Genomic DNA, 21534 nt, shown 5'->3' with positions numbered 1-21534 from the left:
ATTTACACCTTCAGCAGTGTGAGTGATGGTTGGTGGAAGCGAGGTGGGAAAAGGGGGAATGCTTTGAATTTGGATTTTGGAGACTTAATTAAGATGATGCGTGTGAGTGAGGATGTGTGTGTGTGCTTGAGAGTCAGAGGATCGCAGCCCGAGCAGGCCAGGGGTTCCTTCCTCAGTGCAGCCACAGCATTGGGTGCTCCTTGAGCAAACGTGATTTTTCCCAGAACCTGTGCTTTGCATATATAAAATAACATTTATCTTCTCACCCACCATTTCCAAAGGCTTGTCGATGGCTTTCTCAGGTCATATGGGAATTCATTCTCCTGTCACTTTGACAGCACACTCTCTCTGCAGCATTCATCCCTGAGAAGGCTCCTGTATGTAGAAACCAGCTCACTCTACCCAGAAAAGAATAGAGGAGTCTCATTCTGCACACAGGTTGCCCTTGCACCTTAGCACTCTCATCTGCTCCTTGCCCGTCTCTCGGTACAGCTGGGAAGGTGGGAATGAGCCACATAAAGTCATTTGGCCCCATGAAATGGAGCAGGAGATTTCACTTAATTGCAGCTGGGGCTTTTACTTAGGCTTGCAGATTCCTGCGACAGCATAATGCCATGGAAGTTAGCAGAGCATGGGCACAGCAGATGTCAGGCTGAGCTTCCAAATTCTGTTCTTCTGAGGGCACGTATTAATAAAAACGGGCAAATTTGGTTTTAGAATAGCAGTTAACCTGAAATGGAGTCCTAGCTGAAAGAAAAGGAGATCTGCTGGAGAGGGGAAGATATTAAACTCTAGGTGTAAAGAAGTCCTCTGCAGATACAAGATAATCACAATGTGTATTAAGAATGAAAGGAACTCCAAGACTTTAAAGATCTGTTGGGAAAGCTTAGGAAGAAAGGATGTTCACATTTGATATTAGTGAGAGAGAGTCTTTAATATTCCCAAGGCATCTGATTAATAACCACAGCATCAGACCTCAGGAATGCAAATTTGGTAGCTCTTTAAGATAAAAGCTCCCCTTCCACATGCTTTTTAATTTCTTTTTTTGATTGCATGTTTCAAAACCATTCATGTTCTGGCAGGTAACAGTTTTTACCCTGAAAGTAAGGGTTGACAGAGGAACAAACTGTGCAAATTCTGTTCTCAAACACCAAAATTAGAGAGAAAATACCATCTGTCTCCTCTCCAGCCTACTCTCCCTGGTCCCAGTAATGCCTTCTAGTGGAAAAACAGTCATGAAGCTACGAACACGACACACAGCAATGCACCATAACACAATGGTTTGTGTGTGTGGAGGGACCACTGCTTCTCCTCAGAGGGGGCAAGTGGAAGCCTTGTTCCCGGCTGTATGGCGAAGATGTTCACCCTGCCCTGTGCTGCTGGGCCCCTGCCTGCGCTTGGTGGGACTCTTTCCTGGCAAAGGCTTTCAGGTGGCATTCCTGAGAGTTTTCTCTTTGCCCCGTTACAGCAATCAAATTGATGGAGCTTTGACAGCAGCTGTGACTCATTTCAGGAAGAAATCCACTTGAGTGCTCATTATCACTTCAGCATCATTTACATTTTTCCCAGTCGGGGTGAATATTTTGTTGTGACAGGGCACAGGCTGTTTCCTTTGCCCTGGGAAGCCCGTGCAAACAGACTTTCTACCTGGAAGCTCCTGCCAGAAGCTTTGCAGCTGCCTGTCTTTTGTTTCTGACTTCTTTTTTTTTTTTTTTCTCCTTCTTGTCCTTAATGGCTGTCTGGGTTTTGGAGACCAGTTACACAACAACTTTTTTTTTTTTTTTTTTCTTCCCTCCTCCAGCATCACTGAGCAAATTTCAAGGCTGCGGAGGAGGGGGAAGAGAGACTGATGTGCTGAGCCACCTTTGCCCATCCACTTGTGACTGGGGTATAATAGGTACAGTTGATTCGAGACTGCCAACAGTTTGCTGCCAAATTGAATTTCTCATAAACTGATTATTGCAAAGTGCTCCTGGCAGAGAAAAGTTTAACACCTTTCTAACAAGCTCAGTACAGGCCAGCTAGTATGAGGGATACTGTAATACTAATCCCCTTCTCGATCCTTGGCCAGGATTTTGGATTTACCAAGAAACTGTTTCCACCCCCATTCCCTCATCCATGAGTAAACCCACTTAAGGTTTTTTTCATAGCTATTATTGGTGCAGACATAGGAAGACTTCTCTGCTGGTGTCAAGCAGCCTACCTCCATTGATTTCAGTGCCCTGAGTTACTTTAGTCCTGTGGGGGTGATCATCTGATTCAGACACCGTTGTTAAAGTTGATGGTAATCTACGCTCAATAAATTAATCTTGTCATTTTCCTCCAAAGAGCTATGTAGTCAGGGAACAGGGCTGGCTGAACTACTCAAACAATTTATCTGACAATTTCTGCCCTGTGTTTTCTGCTTGCAAAATACTCACCCAAGAAGTCTTTGGTTTGTAAGTCATTTATTCTTCATTTTTGTATCGGTGTGTTATAAAATAGGTAGGTAAATTTGGTTCCTCAAGATGCAATATTGTCCTTGTTTCCTGATGACTGTCACCCTACAACCAGAAATAGGTTGTTTCTGAGGAAGCAAGACAACCTCCTATCTACAGGCAATTACCTTTACTCATTCAGAGACACACGCTTAGTGGACAGAGTCCCCAGAATATACTGAATTTGCATGAACATTCAGGAAAGAAAAACCAGAATACAGGTTGCAGTTGAAGCAAAGCTGCTATCTGCAATTAGCCCAAATCCCGCTTAGAGCTCAAAAAATACACACCGAGCGTATTACTTTGGACAAGATACATCCCTTCAGTTTAGCTTCTGGAGGCTGTGCCCACTCAGACACTGTGGAGGACCTGGTTTGTGGTGGTTCCTTGATTTGAACTCCAGCCAGATAGTCCAGGGGGCGGGAAGGGATCCCACGGTGCAAACACATCCGCTTGGCAAACCTGGCAGAACAGATGCCAGGTGTAAGCAATGCCTTTGAAAAATAATAATTCATCATTTTAACCCCCCCCCACCTCAGATCACCTTCCTAGCAGGCTCTCCTAGCTTAAAATTAATAGTAGCTTAGCAATAATAACAGGGCATGTCCTTATTTATTTATATAACAGGCAAATGGCATGTCCTTATTTATTATTCTATTTGCTTTGCCTTTATTTTTGTGTCATTAAAATACGGCAGGGCTACACACATGCTGGTGACATAGATGCAGCAGAAAGCCCACAGTGCTCCAGAGGGGAGACATTTATGGAAGCGCCAAGGAGCAGAACAAAGGCACAACGTGCTGCTGGGTCCACCACCAGCAAGCGCTTGTGAGGAATAATCCATACGGTATACGGGACTCACACGGACAATGCGGATGCAATTTGAAATGCCATCTGTTTAGCAAATCTGAATGTTTTTGATCTGCCCCTGAGATGATGAAAGAAGTAGGAGTGCTGGGGCTTTGGTTCTCTTTGGTGGTGCAAACAAGCAAGACATTTTCAAACGTCCGAGCAGACCCTCTTCTGCATGGGAGAGGGCAGCTCTGCTGGTCCCTGGAGCAGGCAGGGGAACTGTTTTCACATTTACAATAATTGTGAATTAATTAAGATTATGCTGATATTTATAATTCACGTGTTTCCACTATAACTTTTTACAAAGATTGAACAACTTGAAAATTTTTGTGGATAAAAAAATCTACAAAAGCTAAGGGAAAAAAAACCACCCTGTGTGAGGACATCATGGATTTTTTTTTGTTTTAGTTTTACTCCAGGAAAATTTCTTTTTGCTGTCCCTTGGCATCCATTTTGAAATGAAAAGTCATTTTTATTTGAAAAATGAACTTTTGTAATTAAAAGTGAATTTTAGTGAGACATTTTAGATGGTGCAGGATGTTCACTGAAAATGACCTAAAACCAATGTCAAATCTTCTCAAAAAATGCTTCATCAAATACTTTCAGCCAGCTCTTCTCAGCACATAGACGTTATCTATAGCAGTAGGAGCTCTGGTGTTAAAACTGAAAGCGCACATCATGAAAAACTGTCGTTTCAGTCAGATAATTCATAAATATTAAGGACAGTAGTTTGACATGATAAATGGGGTTGAACATCACTATATAGTAGAAAAGGAAAAATGGCAGCTGTGAAGGTGCTACAGTTAAGTGGACAAAGATTTTGGCAATGGAACTCTATGTATTTGTTGTTTTAATAAGAAAAACTATGTTTTATTCTGGTTTGAACATTTCAGATATGGAACAATATGCCAGTAATTAAGAGTTTTAAACAAACAGGAATGCCAGAATAATTAATCACTGGGTTTTTTTCTGTCATTCCAGACCCTAAAATATCAGAAAATATGGTTGAGTGTAAGTTTCCGCTTCTGTGGGATGAGAAGTTAAAAAAAGAAAGAAAGAAAGAAAAAAAAAGCTCATTTTATTCTGGAAAAAAAATTTGAATTTTTTTCTGATTTTTCTTTTTCAATCAAGTAAAGAGGAGGAAGAGAGGGATGCTGCAGTTACCGAGTTCAACAGTTTCATTTAAAAAAAAAAAAATTAAAAAACTCTTTCCTTTCTTCCAAGAATGTAAAGTAGTCCTAAAGAGCAGTATATGGAGATGGCCCAGAATAACCAAGCCTTCTGTTGCTTCTTTGCAAGAACACTTGTATCTGCAATGTAGCTTTAGAGAGATGCGTCTGTGCATCCTCCTGTTCGAATCGCGAATCTGTTTCTCTTGGTGAGAGCTGGCCGAGGAAGATGACAGCGTGTTTCTCCTCCTACCTTCCTCCTAACCCTTGCGTGCGTTTATATACATTTGTAAACATATATAAATGCATTTTGAATCAGCCTCCAGCAGGAGGCTGGCTTTTAGGACGCAGGTGTCAGGACCTGTCCTGCCTGGTAACTACACACCATGCAGTTCTCGCACGGAAGGGGAGGGTAACACCAAAGAGTAAGACACTCTTTCTCTTCATTTGCAAATGTTCTGGCAATAAGTGCACTGCCAGAGCAGAGAAAAACAGGTTTGTGAAAGGGAGTGTGACTGCAGTGGTTTCCACATCTTCACTTACTCCCAGCCTTCTTTCTCCCTGTCCACTCACTGTCCCCAGCAGGACTGGGGACACAGTACCTGTCCAGAACTGGCCAGGCACAGGTCAGGTGAAGCAGGGACCGTAACATTTTGGGTTTTCCCACTCTGCCTCCACTAGTTCTGGGAGAGAAGAAAGAGGAGGATTTGGTTCTTCAGCTTCATTCAGGACTTTTTGCCTTTGTTAACACAGACACCAGATTTTGGGGGGAAAAAAAGCTCCATATTTATTTCAGAGAAAAAAGCTGAAGTTATGTTTTCATTCTGAACTGGGAAGAAAAACACTCTTGACTTTCTCAAGGCACAGAATTCTAAAAATTCACTTAACGTCCTGTTTTACTGGCTTTTCAGTTCTGAATTTATTTTCTCTATTCTCCTCTGGTAAGTCAATAGCACATAGTGCTTTCATTTGGTCTTTTTTGCAATAGCTGAAATACTTATTTTAATCGATTCTTTTTTTAAACCTGAAGAGCAGCTGTTACTTGGTGTTGACTAGCACATCTTAACATTGCTTCTAGATCACAGAATTTCTTTTTTACATTATAGCTGAAAGAGTTTCCCACTTAGCTTAATCTTTGCTGTAGATATCTATTTAGATACCATTCATTCGGATGTATTAAAAAAAAAAAAAAAGTAGGGTCTCTATTTTAATTTGTGTTGCATTGTTCTATTAGACTGTATAATCCAGCATCAAACAGTTCTTTAGACACATGCCTTGCCTAGTTTCATTCAAAGCATTCCTCTGCTTGGAGGCATCAGGCAGACCCCATGGGCAATTTGTTTCCAGTCGAGAGATATTAATGTGTCTGCGTGATCAAGTGTTGTTGTTTTCTTCATTTTCATCTTCCTGTGGCATTAAGGTTGTAAATGCAACAAGTGTTGATGAATGAGATGCAGAGCCAAACAGCAAACCCACATCAGTGAAAGCGGAGTGACATGATATAGAGACAAGAGTGATCTTTTGATCCATTAATATATACTTTGTGTGTACATATAGGTTGCTGTACAGTGTGGTCTCATTAACTAGCTGGCTATATGGCAAATGTGATGCCCGTATCATTTCTGACCTGTGTCTGTGGAAAATGAGCTTTCCAGCCATGATCTTGTATATATACTGCTCAGTTTGTTGCCAGAGCATGTTGCATACATGTATAGTATCATCACCTGGTAAACAAATAGTTTTTTGCAGTTTGGCCAGCATCATTAGTTAATTAGACCCTGGCTGTTTAGGCACCTGGAACACGCAGTGGGAATTTAAATTATTCTAATAAAAGGATTTATTTATAATGAGTCTCACCACATAATGAGTTCCAACTGGGGAGGACTGACCATTAGCGCATGACTCACAGCATTACCGTAAAGATCAGAGTTGCATATTCAATTTTATAAGGCTTACATACACTTAGTGAGAGCACAGATTCTAGAAACAAATCTTTTGGCTCCTGTTTTTCCACCATGTTAAATTTGATACAGTTCTCCTATGCCTGAGAGTAAACAGGCAAGACACAACAGATTATTTTATTTCTTTTTTGTTGTTGTTGCTCTTCCTCTCTACAGTTTCAAGAGGAAAAGAAGCTGAGTTTTTAATATTGCGAGAATGCTCAGCTCTTTTCAGCTGGGAGATGTCAGAAGCAGCTGCAGACTTAAATGAAAGGAGCTCATCTCTGAAAATTCGCTATGCTGTAATAAATGCAGAGTTCTGCTGGTGAGCTGCTGATGGCCCTTTAATGTCTTTATACTTTAGCAGTACTCACAGGTGCTGCGGCTTCCTCCTCCTCCCTCCCTGGTCCCAGCAGCTCCCTTCTCCCCTCCCTGCCCACCCAGGCTCAGGATTTCATCATGTGAAGGCGAGAGTTCACCCTAAAGTTCAAGGACTATGCTGAGTCTGAAGACCAGGGCCACGCTTGGTTTCATCAGCCAGGCAGCAGCTTCCCTTCAGCTCAGATTGATCTTGTCCTGTGCTGGCATATTTGCTTTAAACATTTGGCTCCCTGAGTCACGTTCGCATACTGCGTGGTTTTGGTATGTCACATGGAGGTTGTTATCTATTTATTTTATTTAAGTAGCATATGCTATGGAAGAGAAGGATGCATTTTCCTGGTATCCTTGTCATGCAGTTTCCCAATTAGAGTTACACAGCATGTTAGGATGAAACCCAAGAACTACCTTCCAGCCTCCAGGTCTCTGCTCTTTTTGCGCTAATCTGTGAGTATCAGCATCTGCCAGTCTGGAGACGGGCAAAGTGTTAAGAGCATGACAGATTCCTCAAAATAACGCGTTTTCAGCTGGGGAGGTGAGGATAGCGTACGCAGAGCTTGGCAAAATGATCTCGGAGTTGAAAGGAGGCTCTGGGAAACCATCTGGATGTAGTATAATTTTCGGTGTAGAAACCTTAAAAAGCCTTTTCTCCCCGAAGTCTGCAAGATATTGAGTGTAGTCATGCTGTAATTCATCATGGGGTACATGAGGCGTAGTATTGTGGACTGGTGGGTGAGACCCCAAGGAAACGGGGGAGCGTGACTGACGGGCAAACCAAACACAGCCTGGAGCAGCCCTGGGTAACGTGGAAGCACTTGGGCTACCAGACACTTGTAATGGCCAAGAGAATCATTTTGAGGCAAATGAGCATATGCAGACAGATGATAAAACCACAGGATGGTTTGGATTATTTGGAGTTTATCACAGCTGAAAGTCAAGAGTACTGTTCACTGCTGGATAGAAATGGGACTAAACAAAGCATAAAACCCAAAATCTCTCTGACAGGAGGAAAGAGACTAATTGTTGGGATCCTTCTCAGCCTAACAGAATACGGGGACGTTTATAGGCATTAATGAAAATATGGTTAGGAAAAGAGCCGTATGTGGTTTATGAGACTGTAATGAGTGTGGCACTTGGAGCCCTGCAGGAGGCACCGATGCTGGCAGGGCTGCAGTCACGAGCTGTCACCGTAGTCCCTAAAGCTCAGCGGTTCAAGGCAACAGTCCCAGTTGCAGCAGGATACTGGTCGTTTGGAAAAGCCATGGTTTCAGGGACAGCAAAAGATGTGGCACCAAAAGCAACTGCAGATTCACAGTAGTCTCCATCGGTTGACCTGACTCAAGAGGGCATGAATGAGAACATGCATGGTGAGAAGGAGTTCCACACGAAGTCCTGCAGGCTACAGTGAAAAGGAAGCATCAACCCATTTCCCTAAGGCAAGTAATGCTCTGGTAACGTCTGACCCTGCAAGTCTGCCCATGCCTGCATGCGAGACCAAGCAACAACTGCTGAAGACAGAGGTAGTCTTTGGAGTCTGGAGGAAAGGACATAAGTGGTGGGAAGACTGGCGATGTCCCCATGGTCAGCAGGTATAAGGCAATCTCTACATCATGGGAAAAGATCTGGTAACAAGCTCATTTTGTGTTACAAGCTCAGAGTCCTCACCTGAGCTTACACAGCACTCAGCTAGCAGGTGTAGTGCTATAAAGAAAAGCATCAGCAATCATCATTATAATGAAACTTCATTTTTTTCATAGCTTGGAATATTGCAGTAAAATACCACCAAAAAGTGAGTTACTCTGATTGACATGATAAGTATTAACATCAGGAAATCATCTTCTGTCTTAAATTTCCTTCACTTTTTTTATTTCAGATGCCGTTTTCATATCAGTTTGATTTTTTTCAGAGACAAATAGTCCCTTATATAAGACTTTAGCTGTTCATTTTCTTCTGAAGTTGCTCATTTGTTCTTCTTCTATTGTAGGAAACCTGTTTGTAGCTAGGATATGCCAAGAAAATAAAATGGTCCTTTTGCTCCTTTTTCCCAGCATGCTACCCAGCTGTCCCAAAATCTCAGTGCTCTTTAATACTGAAGACTTCAAGGCAGAGAGAGATAAATAGAAAGAGACTAAACGTACCTTTATATGGGGCAGTTTGCCATTTGGCACTAGCCTTGGTCTGAGTCAGTGTTTAATTGTGTTTGCCGTTCATAGTTCTGGCCTGGATATTTTAAAATAGATGTTATCTATTAAAAAAAAAAAAAAAAGGAGGAAAAGAGAGGAAAAGCCACACTGTAAGGTGCCTGAATGCTTTTAAAATTTTATTTTTACTTTTAAGATAAAGAGCTTGGGAAATTGAAAACATCCACATTATGTTAAATGCAAGTAGACATTTTGGAGTACTAGTTTACCAAATATATGCAAAATACAGATGTAATTCATCCCTGATGATGCAGCTGACATTCATTTATTCCAAGATCTGTACAGAATCCTTTAATTCCCTGGTTTGACAAAGACTGGCAAACACCCAGATGTGCCAAGCATTGTGGGCTGTGGTTTTTGCCTAAAGTGCCCTCAGTGAACTCATTGTTGTCAAGTATTTTCTATGGTATTGTATGCATGAACATCCAATGTAGTTCATTTAGCCTAAAATATCATAACCATTAGCTAATGGTGACATGTTTGGGTTTGGGGTTTTTTCTATTTATTTCAGGGTTCAGTCATTTGGGCCTGTGATCGTGCAATGTGAAATTCCCCTGCTAACCACATTGTGAGAATGGGGTATAAGTCTGTAAATTGGAAGCTGAGCTACAGAAAAAAAAGAAATCTTTCCGAGGACTCTTTCTCTATATAGCTTATTAAAGGAGTAACATGACGTTACTCAGCCTGGATGGAAAGCAGCCTGTGAAGGGAGGGCAGGAGAAGAGACAGGCGTGGAGGCTGATGCTCCCACCTCCGTGCTGCCTGGCGAGCAGGCACAACCGAAAAAAGTTTGGCAGGCAAAGTGCTGCTCCCAGCAGCCTGAAGTTTCTTACTGGAGAGGCTTGTCTGCTCCCCCGTGAGGGGTCCCATGCAGGTGTATCACACTTGAGCAGAGCAAGAATCCAGATCTTTGAAGCTAAATTGTTTCCAGGTGCAGGCAGCAAATTCTGTGTTTGGCTCCTCATGCTTCACCTTCCCCAGAGCAGCTGCAGCAGCTGTGGCAACTCTGCCAAAAAAAAAAAAAAAAGAAAAAGTTGACCATTTTCTGTAGTGCATTTTCTTTTAGAATTAATGAAGGTTGTAAAAAAAAAAAAAAAAAAAAAAGCCCCCCAAAACCCCACCCAGAATACACTGGGGAATTTGGCATGGAGCTTGGCATGATTGTGGGCAGGGAGGCGGGCAGAATATCAGACTCCATTGTCTTGTGCATGGGCTTGATAGGACAGCTTTTCCCTGTGAGAGAGACTCCTGGCTTTGTTTTCTTATTTTCAAATGTAGTCTCCAAAGGAAGTATGAGAAATAGAAGAGATCACATATAAAATACCCAGGTGGAGTGTTGCTGGTTTAGGTCTTTCATCCTTAAATTGATGAGAATGTTGTGAGTTTCATAAAACCTGAAGGATACATCTGTGTTCCTCCGGCAGCGCAATAATAAAATCAGCAGAGGCTGATGCTACTGTGCAGATACATCACTCACAATAAACATTTGAAAGGCATTACATCTCTACAGTAAATGAGGCTGTCAAAGAAGGCCACTTTCAACAAATCATACTAAATTATGGCATGTGAGAAGTCTTGCAGATTAGCTACTCTTAGTTCATTCATCACTTAATGGCTGGTCTTGAATGGCAGGCAAGAAGAGGGAAGCTGGAGGTATTCAGCGATGTATTAGCTATGGAAATACAGGGGGGATGTCCTGAACCCAATTCTTCGCTGCACACCCCGCACCTTTGAAATGTAAAGGGAGCTTCCGTGCATCTCCAAGGAGACTGCAGCAAGTGCCAGAGCAGACTCGCGGTTGCTGTGGCACATTGTGCTACTCACTGCACTCCCTCTTTGTGGAGACATGTTGAGCATTTTCCTTTTCCCTGCTCTCCTTGAAAGCCGTTCAGGCTGAAAATGTCTTTTGCACTTTGTGTATCGGTGCGACAAACAGTGTAAATGTCTCTTCAGTGTCGGCATTAGCAGCTGACTGGCAGCCACCCATCCCTGCCCGCCTCTGCCACCAGCTCTCCCCGCAGCCTTGGTCACATCAGCTCCTCTCTCTGCTTGCAGTATGTACCAAATGCTGCTCCCAACACGTATTTCCATTTGGGTATGGATCGCACGGATGAAAACCTCAGTAAAAAGGAATTAGTATTTGTAGAGAGAACTATTAGTATTTATAGTGCCTCTGGCAAACTCTGCCTTCTTAAAGGAAGTGCCAATAATTAGTTATAGTGTTTTAATTAAAGAGAGCAATCTGTAATTAACAAAAGGATGCTGTATTCTACATCTGATTTTTATTATTTTTATTAATCAGCAGCACTTCACAGATGTTATATTTTCAGTTACTGGTTACTTTTGCATATTTTTTTCCACTTCAGTGGAGTGAAATATTTTTACGATGTTTTAAGACATAGTCAAGCTGACAGGGGGACTCCATTCATGTCATATTGGTGCTTGTGGCAGTGTTGTACAAGATACTTTGGATGCTCTTGAGAGGAAGTAAATTTCAGTTCTTGTGCTTTAAGGTTCAGCGCTTTGCTCCTCTGTGGTGTAAGTCACCTGCTGAACTTAAATTATATAGGCTATATAGAAACCTAGTTTACTATCCAATTTCTTCTCAGTTAAGTGGTCATTTCTATTAACTGACTGTTTAGACAGCATTGCACAATAATTAGTTCGATTAAATTCTCTCACATGTAATTCACCAAAGAAAAAATATTTTGTTGTTATTTTTATTTCTTTTCTGATTAAAAAAACCCCACCACCTAAAATTTAGTTTTGTAACACTCATGAACTCAGACATTCTTCACAATGGCAAGCATATATCCCAACTGACCAGTTTGAATGTGAAATATATTTTGTTCTGGTAAATTACTGTTCTTAATTTGTTTTTATATGAGACTGGATAGCTGAAATTGGTATTATAATAAAACCTGGTTAAGGACCCAGCGATGATATCTGAGCAACTTTCAGAGAGCCTATATTTTTGTGTATTCTGCTTTGAAGACATACATATTCAACTGCAAGTGTCTAGCTCAGAATGACCATGGACATTAATTTCCTACAAGATGTGCCTGACCATTCATCTGTTTGTGTGTACTGTAGAGACAGCAGGAGACACAGTCTTGAGGATTGTATGCTCCTTAAATAGGTTTCTTTGCTGCAGAAGCTGGCAGAAAAATTCCTGAGCAGCTTCACACTGTTGGCACTAGCATTTAACACTCTTCTTGTACATGACAGGACATGTGAAAGAGGTGTATGGCCACCTAAGCTCACTGTCAAAAGCAAAGTAAAATGGTCAGAGCTGTCAGTACCACCATTTATATATGTTCCTTGCTGTTATGTCCTGCATGCAAGGTGCAACCTCTAAGCTGATAGTCCCTGGATTTTAATTTTCAGGTGAAGTCCCTCGACACTTTTGCAGTCCTCACAGCCTCGGCAGTAGAGCAGTTCCTGCAAAGTGTAGCCTGATGGAGAGGTTGTAGCTGCAGATTTAGTCTGAATGTTAATGGGATGTAGAATTGATATAGATGGGAAGGGAGAGGAAGATATTTTCTTTCCAAACAGAGGTGCCTCTGGCCAGGGGAAACCAGTGTGATCCTGCCTAAAAGGCTCCTGCTGGGGCTGGCAGAAACAGGGATGTGGCCTCTGCCTTGGAATGAGAGGAACACATTCACGCACTGTGTATCCACCCAGGCTTGGCAGTGGGGGCCAAAAAACCTTTAGCTTTTTTCTCCTGCCTCTCCCTTTTCTACTGCCTTTCCTCCTTCTCACAACTCTACATCTGGATGTAACTGCTATTGTTTGTTTTGAAATCATTTGGGAACTTTTAAAACAAAACTGAAGTTAGCATATCACTATTTTGCATCAGCTTTGATTTCCTTATTTATCCTTAAAATATCTTTCGAAGGAGTAGCTAGGATTTAGGATGCCCACATTGACTGTAAACTGAACCTTCTCGGATACTTCCGAGTCACCTTCCCTCCTACTTCCCCTCCTACCTAGTGCTTCAAAATAAGAGAGACCTTCCTTGAGGGGAGTGCTTACCCATGCTTAATTAGAGACTTAACTATAGCCTTAAATGCTTTCCCAAATAGGAATCATCCAGTGAATCACAGCCTTGTGAAAATCTCTGGCAGGGAAGCTTCAGTTCTGAGGCTTCCAGATGGTTCACCATGCCCTTGTTTTGAGCTTTGCTGAAGAGTGCATGAAAAGACTCACAGCTAGAAATACGAGCGCTTGCATTTATTTATTTATTTTATTTTGGTTACACACCTATGCACGCAGGTTCATGATTCTCTCGAAACCAGAGTTAGTGAATGTTAGCATTTACTAAAAAGGAAATGCTTTATTGTGTCCATCTGTGTATAAGCTAATGCAGGTTTCTAGGGGAGCGGAGAGAAGGTCCTGGAGGTCCCTCTTACTTATTGTTGCTGAAGGGAAGAACGGAAAGGTAGAGGGAAGAGAGCAACAAAAAGAAAATTAAAAAAAAATAAAAAGAAGAAAGAAGAAAGAATTAAGAAGCTAATAACAGTGAAATCTCACTGCCTGGGCTATGTCTCTTGCTGTGTTTGAATGATTTTTCTTTGTAGACAGCTTTGCACAGCACTATTTTTAGAATCTCTTTAATAATTGAGCTGCAGCGATTGTGCTCAGCAGTTAGAACAGTCAGGGAAAATAGCATCTCAAAGAAACCATGCACCAGGGTAATAATTTAAATCAAACTGCATTATACTGTGCTCCCCTTTCTCCCCTCCCCCGGAAGGGTGAAATGCTGCAGAACACTGAACACAGGGGGGAAATGAAAATTGGGCAAGTTTACAGCACATAATAAAATCCATCAAGAGAGTTCATGTTTTAGAGGTGGAGCAGAGGAAGAGGAGATCTGGTCAGCTGTTAATGAATTACCATCACCAGGTTGTTTACGAGGGGAGCGCCTCAGCTTCCCACCACCAACAGTGAATTAGGAGAGGGCAGCCTGCCCCCACCTTCCAATGGGACAACTGTCACAGAGGAAAAATATCTATCAGACCATGCCAAAACCAGTGCAAAGCAGCAGTCCAGTGAAATACAAGAAGCTCCGGTGGTGCTGTCGCTGTGTGATGAGTCTGGCTGTTGCCTGGCCGTAACACCGAGCCAGCCGTAACTCACCAGCACCGAGCCAGGTGCCTGCTCTGCTCCTACCGACTGCACCCTACAGGCTTGTTCGCCCATACCCGTGGCAACACGTCCCCAACATCTCTCCTTACAGGCAGCAAACCTGGGCCTCTCACGGGAAAGCAACTGAGGAGTGGACAGTAAATCCAGGATAAAAGAATTCACTGCCTAACATCTCTTGAAAATACAGCGACAGCAGCTGCTATGGCAATTTGTAGATTAACACCACACTATTCTGATTTTTAGTGAACTCGTATATTAGCGCTATTAGCTTATCACAATACTGTTATTTCAAACACGAATTGATAATAATTTTATTTTTCATTATATTGTGATAATTATTTTTATTACTGATACAGGCAAGCCTGATGGCATGTTTAAGTCCTCTTTAAGGTTTTCAAGCACTTACAAGTTGGTTGTCGTGTCTTAATTAACATGCTTCATTACTACACAAATAGAAAATTCTTTGAAACAGAAAAAGGATATAAAGTATTATGATTAGTACTAATTAATGGCTGGCTTTCAAGACATAAAAATAGGAAAAAAAACCAGTTATCATCTCACAATGTAATATGACAACACAGAAATAATTAGAATCCAGTTCTGAACAAAACTGTGGAACTTGTGACAAATTCAGAATTGCAAAAATGGAAGTTTTACAAACTCCTGTTCTCTAGAATTTTCTTTTAACATAAAATTCTTAAGCAGACTGAAACAAAGATATTGAGCATCTGAGTGCTGACCTGGTCTGCTCAGGATGCCTCAAAACTGGGTACAGTCTTGAAAATGCACAATAACCTACTGGATTTTGGGAGTAGGACCTTTATGGATGATGACTATAATGAAGCTGAACTTCTCTCTTAGGAAGTTTGATTTTCCTATCAGCACATGGAAGATTCCCCTCAGCCTTCCTTTATTCAAACTTTTTATAGTTACTAAAATTTATTCTTTTCATATTTGAACTCAGATTCTTCTCGTATAACACCTTCTTCTTCCACTTTTTTTTAATAAAATAATAATATTGATATTCTGATGTGAGAAATATCCCTATGATAAGAAGCTGATGTTGAAGTTAATGGCTTCTCTTCAAGTTTTAACAACTTGGCTGTCAAAGTGAAAAGGCTCTTTTTCAAAAACATTTTTAATAGCCTAAGTCATAAAAGTCGACTAAAAGTATTAGAAATATAATTATGTGGCATTAACCTTCTTTCCTGTTCTGACCTAATATAGAAAGGAGTCCCTTCTTTGAAATTCAAGAAGAATATTAAAAAGAATTAACTTCTGTGTGTTTTCTTTGTTAGTTGGCTTTTATTTCCCTTTTTAAAGTACCATGCACTTTTTGCCTTGCGTGTAATAGGACCGATTTTTAAAGACATTGCATTGCTACTAAATTTTAAGCTCCTGTTTTTTGACCAAATTGGAGTTGTTGTATCCTAGTTCATTAATTCTGTGTTGACCTGGTTCCCAGAAAACTTAGTTTAAGTTGGGAGCTGTCAAGGAAAACAAAAAGGAAGAATATGTTTCAGGATAAGTTGCTCCTCAGTAAACGTGTAGACAGCATCCAAATTGTTGGAGCTGAAGGGTCTATTGCCTGTCTGCAGGCAAACTAATTTGAAAATTAAAAACAAGAATGTCACATTCATAAATAATAAAGTAATCCCAGCAGGCTTGTGGAAGGGGTCGTGTCAAGAACTGGTAGCTTGAAGACCAGGCTGAGAATGTGAGTGCTGGATCCAACTGGAACAGTCTTGTCTGGGCTATCACAAGGCAGGAGGGGGCACTGAGGCAAGACTAATATGTACTTGAAGACAGGACGCATATTTTTCAGTTATCTGTAACTGCCTGGTTGCTTTGAGACCGCGATGTGACTGAAGAGCTCTTTGTTAAGCCTGTGATCCATAGTTTTCTGACATGTCGTCATGGGAAGATTAGCTTGAGAAACGCTAAGTCTTGCGACCCTGGCAGTTCTGGAGACTGGATGTGGGTGAGATGAGGTGCAGAAAACATCTAGGAGGCGTCTGCTGCAGTCTGGAGGATCCACACAGAGAAAGCAGAAGACGAGCGTGGGCTGTAGCGGGCAGATCTCCAAGAGGTCTAAACCCAAGGCTGAAAGCTGTGATCAGTGACTGTAGACATGGTAGAACAGCACAGGGGGAAGGCAGAAGAGCATGGGGCCACTATTCTCATTTCCTTCCTGAGAAGAGATTGGGGTTAGACTGTAGTACATCCTGTCATTGCAAAATATGAACTAATTATTTTTTTTAAATTTAAAAGTACTCTGTGCTTTCCACAGCACCTGTGCCAACTCAGGAATAGAAAGATTGAGTCTGAAGTGTTTGGTATTGCAGCAAATTAATTAGTCCCTGAAGAGCAGAATGGCTTTGCTCTGGATTTCTTCTTTTATTCTCTGTCTGCTCACCTCATCCCCAAAGTCCTCCCTCTGTCCTCTCCGGTGGTACCAGCAGGTAGGGAAGGGAGGTGTGTTTGGGGCCAGCTGAGAGTATTACAGGCGCTGCTTGGCCACTACCCAAAAGCACAGACAACAGCTGACTTTTAGCTGTGTTTTCCTCAATACAAACAGTGACTTGGACTCTATCTACCTGCTTGTCTCTGTGAAACTTGTAGGACCCAAAAAGTTTGAGAGCTCTGTCCCAGTGGCCAGGAGGAATTTGTCAGTTCTGATGACAGCAGAGGGAAGAAAGGGAAAGACACGAGGCAGCGTGCAGGCAACACCATCACCTGATTGAACTGGTCTCAAAAGTACACTGAAAGATAAATTTGCCCTTCAGTTTTAAAAGATAACTTTTAAAACTTGTTAATGTCATATGTAACATAATATTTATAGCATTTTCTAAATGTTAAGTGGAGGGAAATACCATTGCTAGACAGTGGGCTTTTATATGAATAAAAAAAAAAAGTTCAACTTTTCTTTGGAGACTTACCAGCTGATAAGGAGACGTTACCAATGTAGTAACTGAAGGGACAGAGCAGTATGAATAGCCAGCAAGAAAATAATTGTATTGTTTTCTTTTCAGCCTCATATTTGATTTTATGCTTGCTGAATGCTAGCTTCTATTTATTGTGGAGCATAAGTGTTGGAGTTATATCTAAATATAAAATATATATTTAAAAAAAATAGTAACATGAATTCCTTGGCACAAAGAATTCATTGTTTATGGTTTACAGGTTGGCTGATATGCAAAGAATATGTGTGAGTAACATCTCTCTGCAGAAAGACAGAAATATGCATATATTATTATACTTGCAGCCATTCAGCAGAATGGCAATTTTCAACTTCACAGACTTTCCTGAAGCTCAGCTGCATGAGCCAATTGGACCCATGAAATTGAAAATGAGCTCAGATTGGTTTGGAGGGATTAGAGCTACAAAGAGCATCCACAGAATTGTGAACTTGCCCTCTCTGAATTATCTGAATCCAACCTCAGAAATTCTAGTTGGAAAATTTATTTGATGGAATTTGCAACATACTGGAGAGAGTCAAGTGGACCTGTGGTCCCAGAGATGGCTTTGTGGCTTAAATGTTGTGAGCTCTCAGCTCAAGCCTGACTCCTCCAAAGCTTGAACAATCTATTTAGTATTTGGGGGTATTTAGATGGATTATATGTCAGCTGGAAAGCCCACGAGTCCTAACTGCTCATGTAAGCTTGTAACTCTGCTTCTGTTCCTCTTAACCTTCTTTTTCTGAATTGTGAGTGATGGGAATTAGTGTTTATTGTATTAATTTTATTTTCAGTGAAGGGAGAAAAGGAGGAATTTAGTATTTAATTTCTTCTAACTTTTTTAGAGAAGAAACAGAGCTAATAGTCAAACATCTGGAAAATCCTTCAGGTTTGACCTTGTTAGCATCTCCAGTGTTCTCTGTGTAAATACAAAGACATCTTCCACTATAGGTTTCTAAAATAATCACAATAATTCCCGCTTTTGCTACATCTCATTGTCCCAGCTTTATAGAAATTAAAGTGAGAAAATATCTTCAGTAAGAAATATGGTGGCTGAAATACCTTGTCTTGGTGACAGAAATAAAAGCTACCTGTGGCCAGGAAGGTGCCTTTTGCTTTGTGCAGTCTATGACATTCTCATCTCTTCACTGTTCAGCCATTAAGGTGTAATGAATATCTTAATGTCCATTTTTTAATGGAGACAACTGACAGAGGGATCATTTAATCTGGTCTTCAGTGTATTTTTTCAAAAGCGAAAGCCTGCCACTCTTCCTACTGAGATCTTTTATTTTTGCAACGAGCAAAGGCTACTGTCCTAGAGAGAAAAAGACCTTTTTACATATTTTAGGATTACTTGGTGCACTAGTTTTAAATTGTGACTGCCAGCAACTGTGTCAAAGCAGAACTCTAGTCACAGCCTCATTGCACCATCTGTGCATTCGATAAAAGACAGGTTCATTTAAGGATATGCTGAAAGAGAGATAGGTAAGAAATTAAAGACTCCTATATTCATGGACACTAGACTCCAGTACAGCGCAATGATGTCTCTGTACATAATTTCTACATAAGTCTTGTCATCAGTAGTTTTAGGACAAAGATTAAGAATTAACAATAAAATATATAATAATCTTTTTCACGTGTAGCTGAATATCTATCTGCAGAGGCTGAGGCTTTCCACCCCCGTCCTGCCCTCCCCCTCAATCCCTAGAAGCTAGAGAGAAGCTCCTGTTTTCATAACAGCATCTTTCTGCCATTGATTTTAATCAGACTACCTTTAGCTAACATGCAATCATCATCTTCTCTTAAGATACCCATTACAAAATGACCCCTGCTTTCTGTGTTGATCTAGACAGACCAAAATTGTTGTTAGTTTGATTTTTAGTAGTCCTGTAGCGAAAAATAAACATTTAGAAATGGAGAGTAAAGGAAAGATAATGATAATTTCATTTTAGCCAGGTATTCAGAGCAGAAGGCATCTGAGTGTTAATTGTAGAGGAAATACAAAGTCTGTTCATTGTTATGTTATCAAAATTGCTTGGGACAAGGTAACAGGTGACTGTGAGATGCTATATTTACAGAAGGATCCATTTGAAATTATATTTTAATTTAGAAACTTATTAACAAATTTACTTGTAGACACATGGAAATACCAATTATGTTCTGAAAAATGTAAGCGCATCAATATTAGGAGCCTCAGCAGTGTTCTTCATACACAGCAATGTAATTAAATCCAACTCGAAGCGTGAAAGTCAGTTCAAATCTCATGGAATCACAGAATCATAGAATAGTTTGGGTTGGAAGGGACCTTCAAAGGCCATCCAGTCCAACCACCCTGCGATGAGCAGGGACATCGTCAACCAGATCAGGTTGCTCAGAGCCCCGTCCAGCCTGGCCTTGAATGTCTCCAGGGATGGGGCATCCATCACCTCTCTGGGCAACCTGGGCCAGTGTTTCGCCACCCTCATTGTAAAACATTTCTTCCTCATGTCTAGCCTGAATCTCCCCTCTTTTGGTTTAAAACTATTAACCCTTGTCCTATCGCATTAGTCCCTGCTAAAGTCTGTCCCCATCTTTCTTACAGGCCCCTTTTAAGTACTGAAAGGCCTCAATAAGGTCTTCCTGGAGCCTTCTCTTCTCCAGGCTGAACAGCCCCAACTCTCTCAGCCTGTCCTCACAGCAGAGCTGTTCCAGCCCTCTCATCATTTCTGTGGCCTCCTCTGGCCCCTCTCCAACAGGTCCATGTCTTTCCCGTGCTGAGGGCTCCAGATCTGTATGCAGGACTCCAGGTGGGGTCTCACCAGAGCAGAGCACAGGGGCAGAATCACCTCCCTTGACCTGCTGGCCACGTTCCTTTTGATGCAGCCCAGGATACGATTGGCCTTCTGGGCTGCAAACGCACATTGCCGGCTCGTGTCCAGTCTTTCATCCACCAGCACCCCAAGCCCTTCTCGTCAGGGCTGCTTTCAGTCCCTTATCAAGGGAACATACACGTAATCTGTACATATACATATATATTTGCAGAGTATGTACAAATGGATATTCTGACGCTTTATATGTCTTCGTTCCTCTATTCTAAAATGTTTCTTTGAAATAAGAGCGTTTTGTCAGACTAGTAAGTAATTCAAGACTTTGTATTACATTTGGGCAACTATGTACTTCTTGCTAATTTATTTTCATTTGCTACTCAGATGTATAAATGCACTTACAGCAAACTTACATAGCTCTCAGGAAGCAAAAATTGCCTCATGTTGAAGAAATTTTATGGTACCATTAAGGCTGACCCTAGATAACTGGTTAGGAAGGTTTTATGCTGGCACTGCACCATTCAAGGTAAACTGCTAACCTGGCATTGTTACGGCTTCTGAAGTTAAATGGAGTTCCTGATAGGTCTTTGCAGTTATTTTACAGTTGTTATTCATTAATATGTAATGTTCAGATCTTGTATGCTTTACTATCATTACATCAAACGGGAACAAAAATAAAGGATTTAAGGAGGATTTAAGAGCACTATAAATTTCTGGTGCTGACATATTACAGTGCTAATACACTGTGAGACAAATTTTCAAAAATATTTGACATTCAGGCTAATTCTCAAATAAGCTAGATCCCAGTTCTGCACTTCAGTCAGACAGCAAAGCTGCAGGGAAAAATCTTGCTCCAGTGACTATTTTGGGGAGAAAACCAGTTAGTTTGACAGAAGCCAGCATGCTGCCCCAGTGCAGTGACCTTCAGCCTGGGGAGGAAGGAGGAATGCATGATCATCTACCATAGACACTGCTGATTTTTCCTCATTCTGCTAAGATTAGAAGCACCAGTTTACAGCCTTCAAGGCTGAAGAGCAAGGCTGGATTATTAACTATTAAATATGATATTAAGTATCAAGGAGCAATTACTTCCTCATTCAGCAAATTCAGGAAGTTTGCAGAATTACGAGGCTTTCAAACTATCTGGCTTTTTGAAACAAATATATCTTCAGGCAGTGCTTGAGATGGATCTGTATATAAATGTAGATCACCAATATGGCAAGATGGAAGCAAGGCTTGTAGAAAGACCTCTAGACTCTACAGTAGATTGTTGTCTATACACATATTCATAGAATAGAAAGAGTGCTTGTGCTTATATTTGCATCACCTTTATCTGATGACTAACAGAAAAAGAAAAAAGAAACCAAACTTTTAATATCTGCAACACCTTCTTCAGTACAACCCTCAAAATACCAGCTTAAAACTGTCGTAGCGTTTCTTCAGAAACTATATTTCTTGTACCATGAGGAAGACAATCCTGAAAGTTGATGTGTGACCACTGTCATCCACTCAGATACTGCTATACGTGGAGCAGGTAGCACAGCCAGACACTACCTTTTAAAAAACAGCACCTGAATAAAACCCTCTCTTATTTAGTTATCAATAGAT

The 21534-nt window shown here is 41.1% G+C and overlaps 1 protein-coding gene across 9 annotated transcripts in view; it reads left to right on the top strand.

The window, feature by feature from the left end:
• ARPP21 (cAMP regulated phosphoprotein 21) overlaps positions 1 to 21534 on the top strand; it is a 200030-nt gene that overhangs the window by 8696 nt on the left and 169800 nt on the right. Inside the window, exon 1 of one of the 9 annotated variants that reach the window (XM_065627571.1) lies at positions 1826 to 1897. The exons of the other annotated variants lie outside the window; for them this stretch is intronic. The gene's annotated coding sequence lies outside the window, so the exon portion shown is untranslated. Of the gene's footprint in view, positions 1 to 1825; positions 1898 to 21534 lie in introns of those variants that run through there. 9 annotated transcript variants of the gene reach the window in all.

This window comes from Caloenas nicobarica, chromosome 2 (assembly GCF_036013445.1).
Source record: "Caloenas nicobarica isolate bCalNic1 chromosome 2, bCalNic1.hap1, whole genome shotgun sequence".
NCBI lineage: Eukaryota > Metazoa > Chordata > Aves > Columbiformes > Columbidae > Caloenas > Caloenas nicobarica.
Note: the sequence above shows the minus strand (reverse complement) of the source record. Positions and strands in the feature narration are given on the sequence as shown.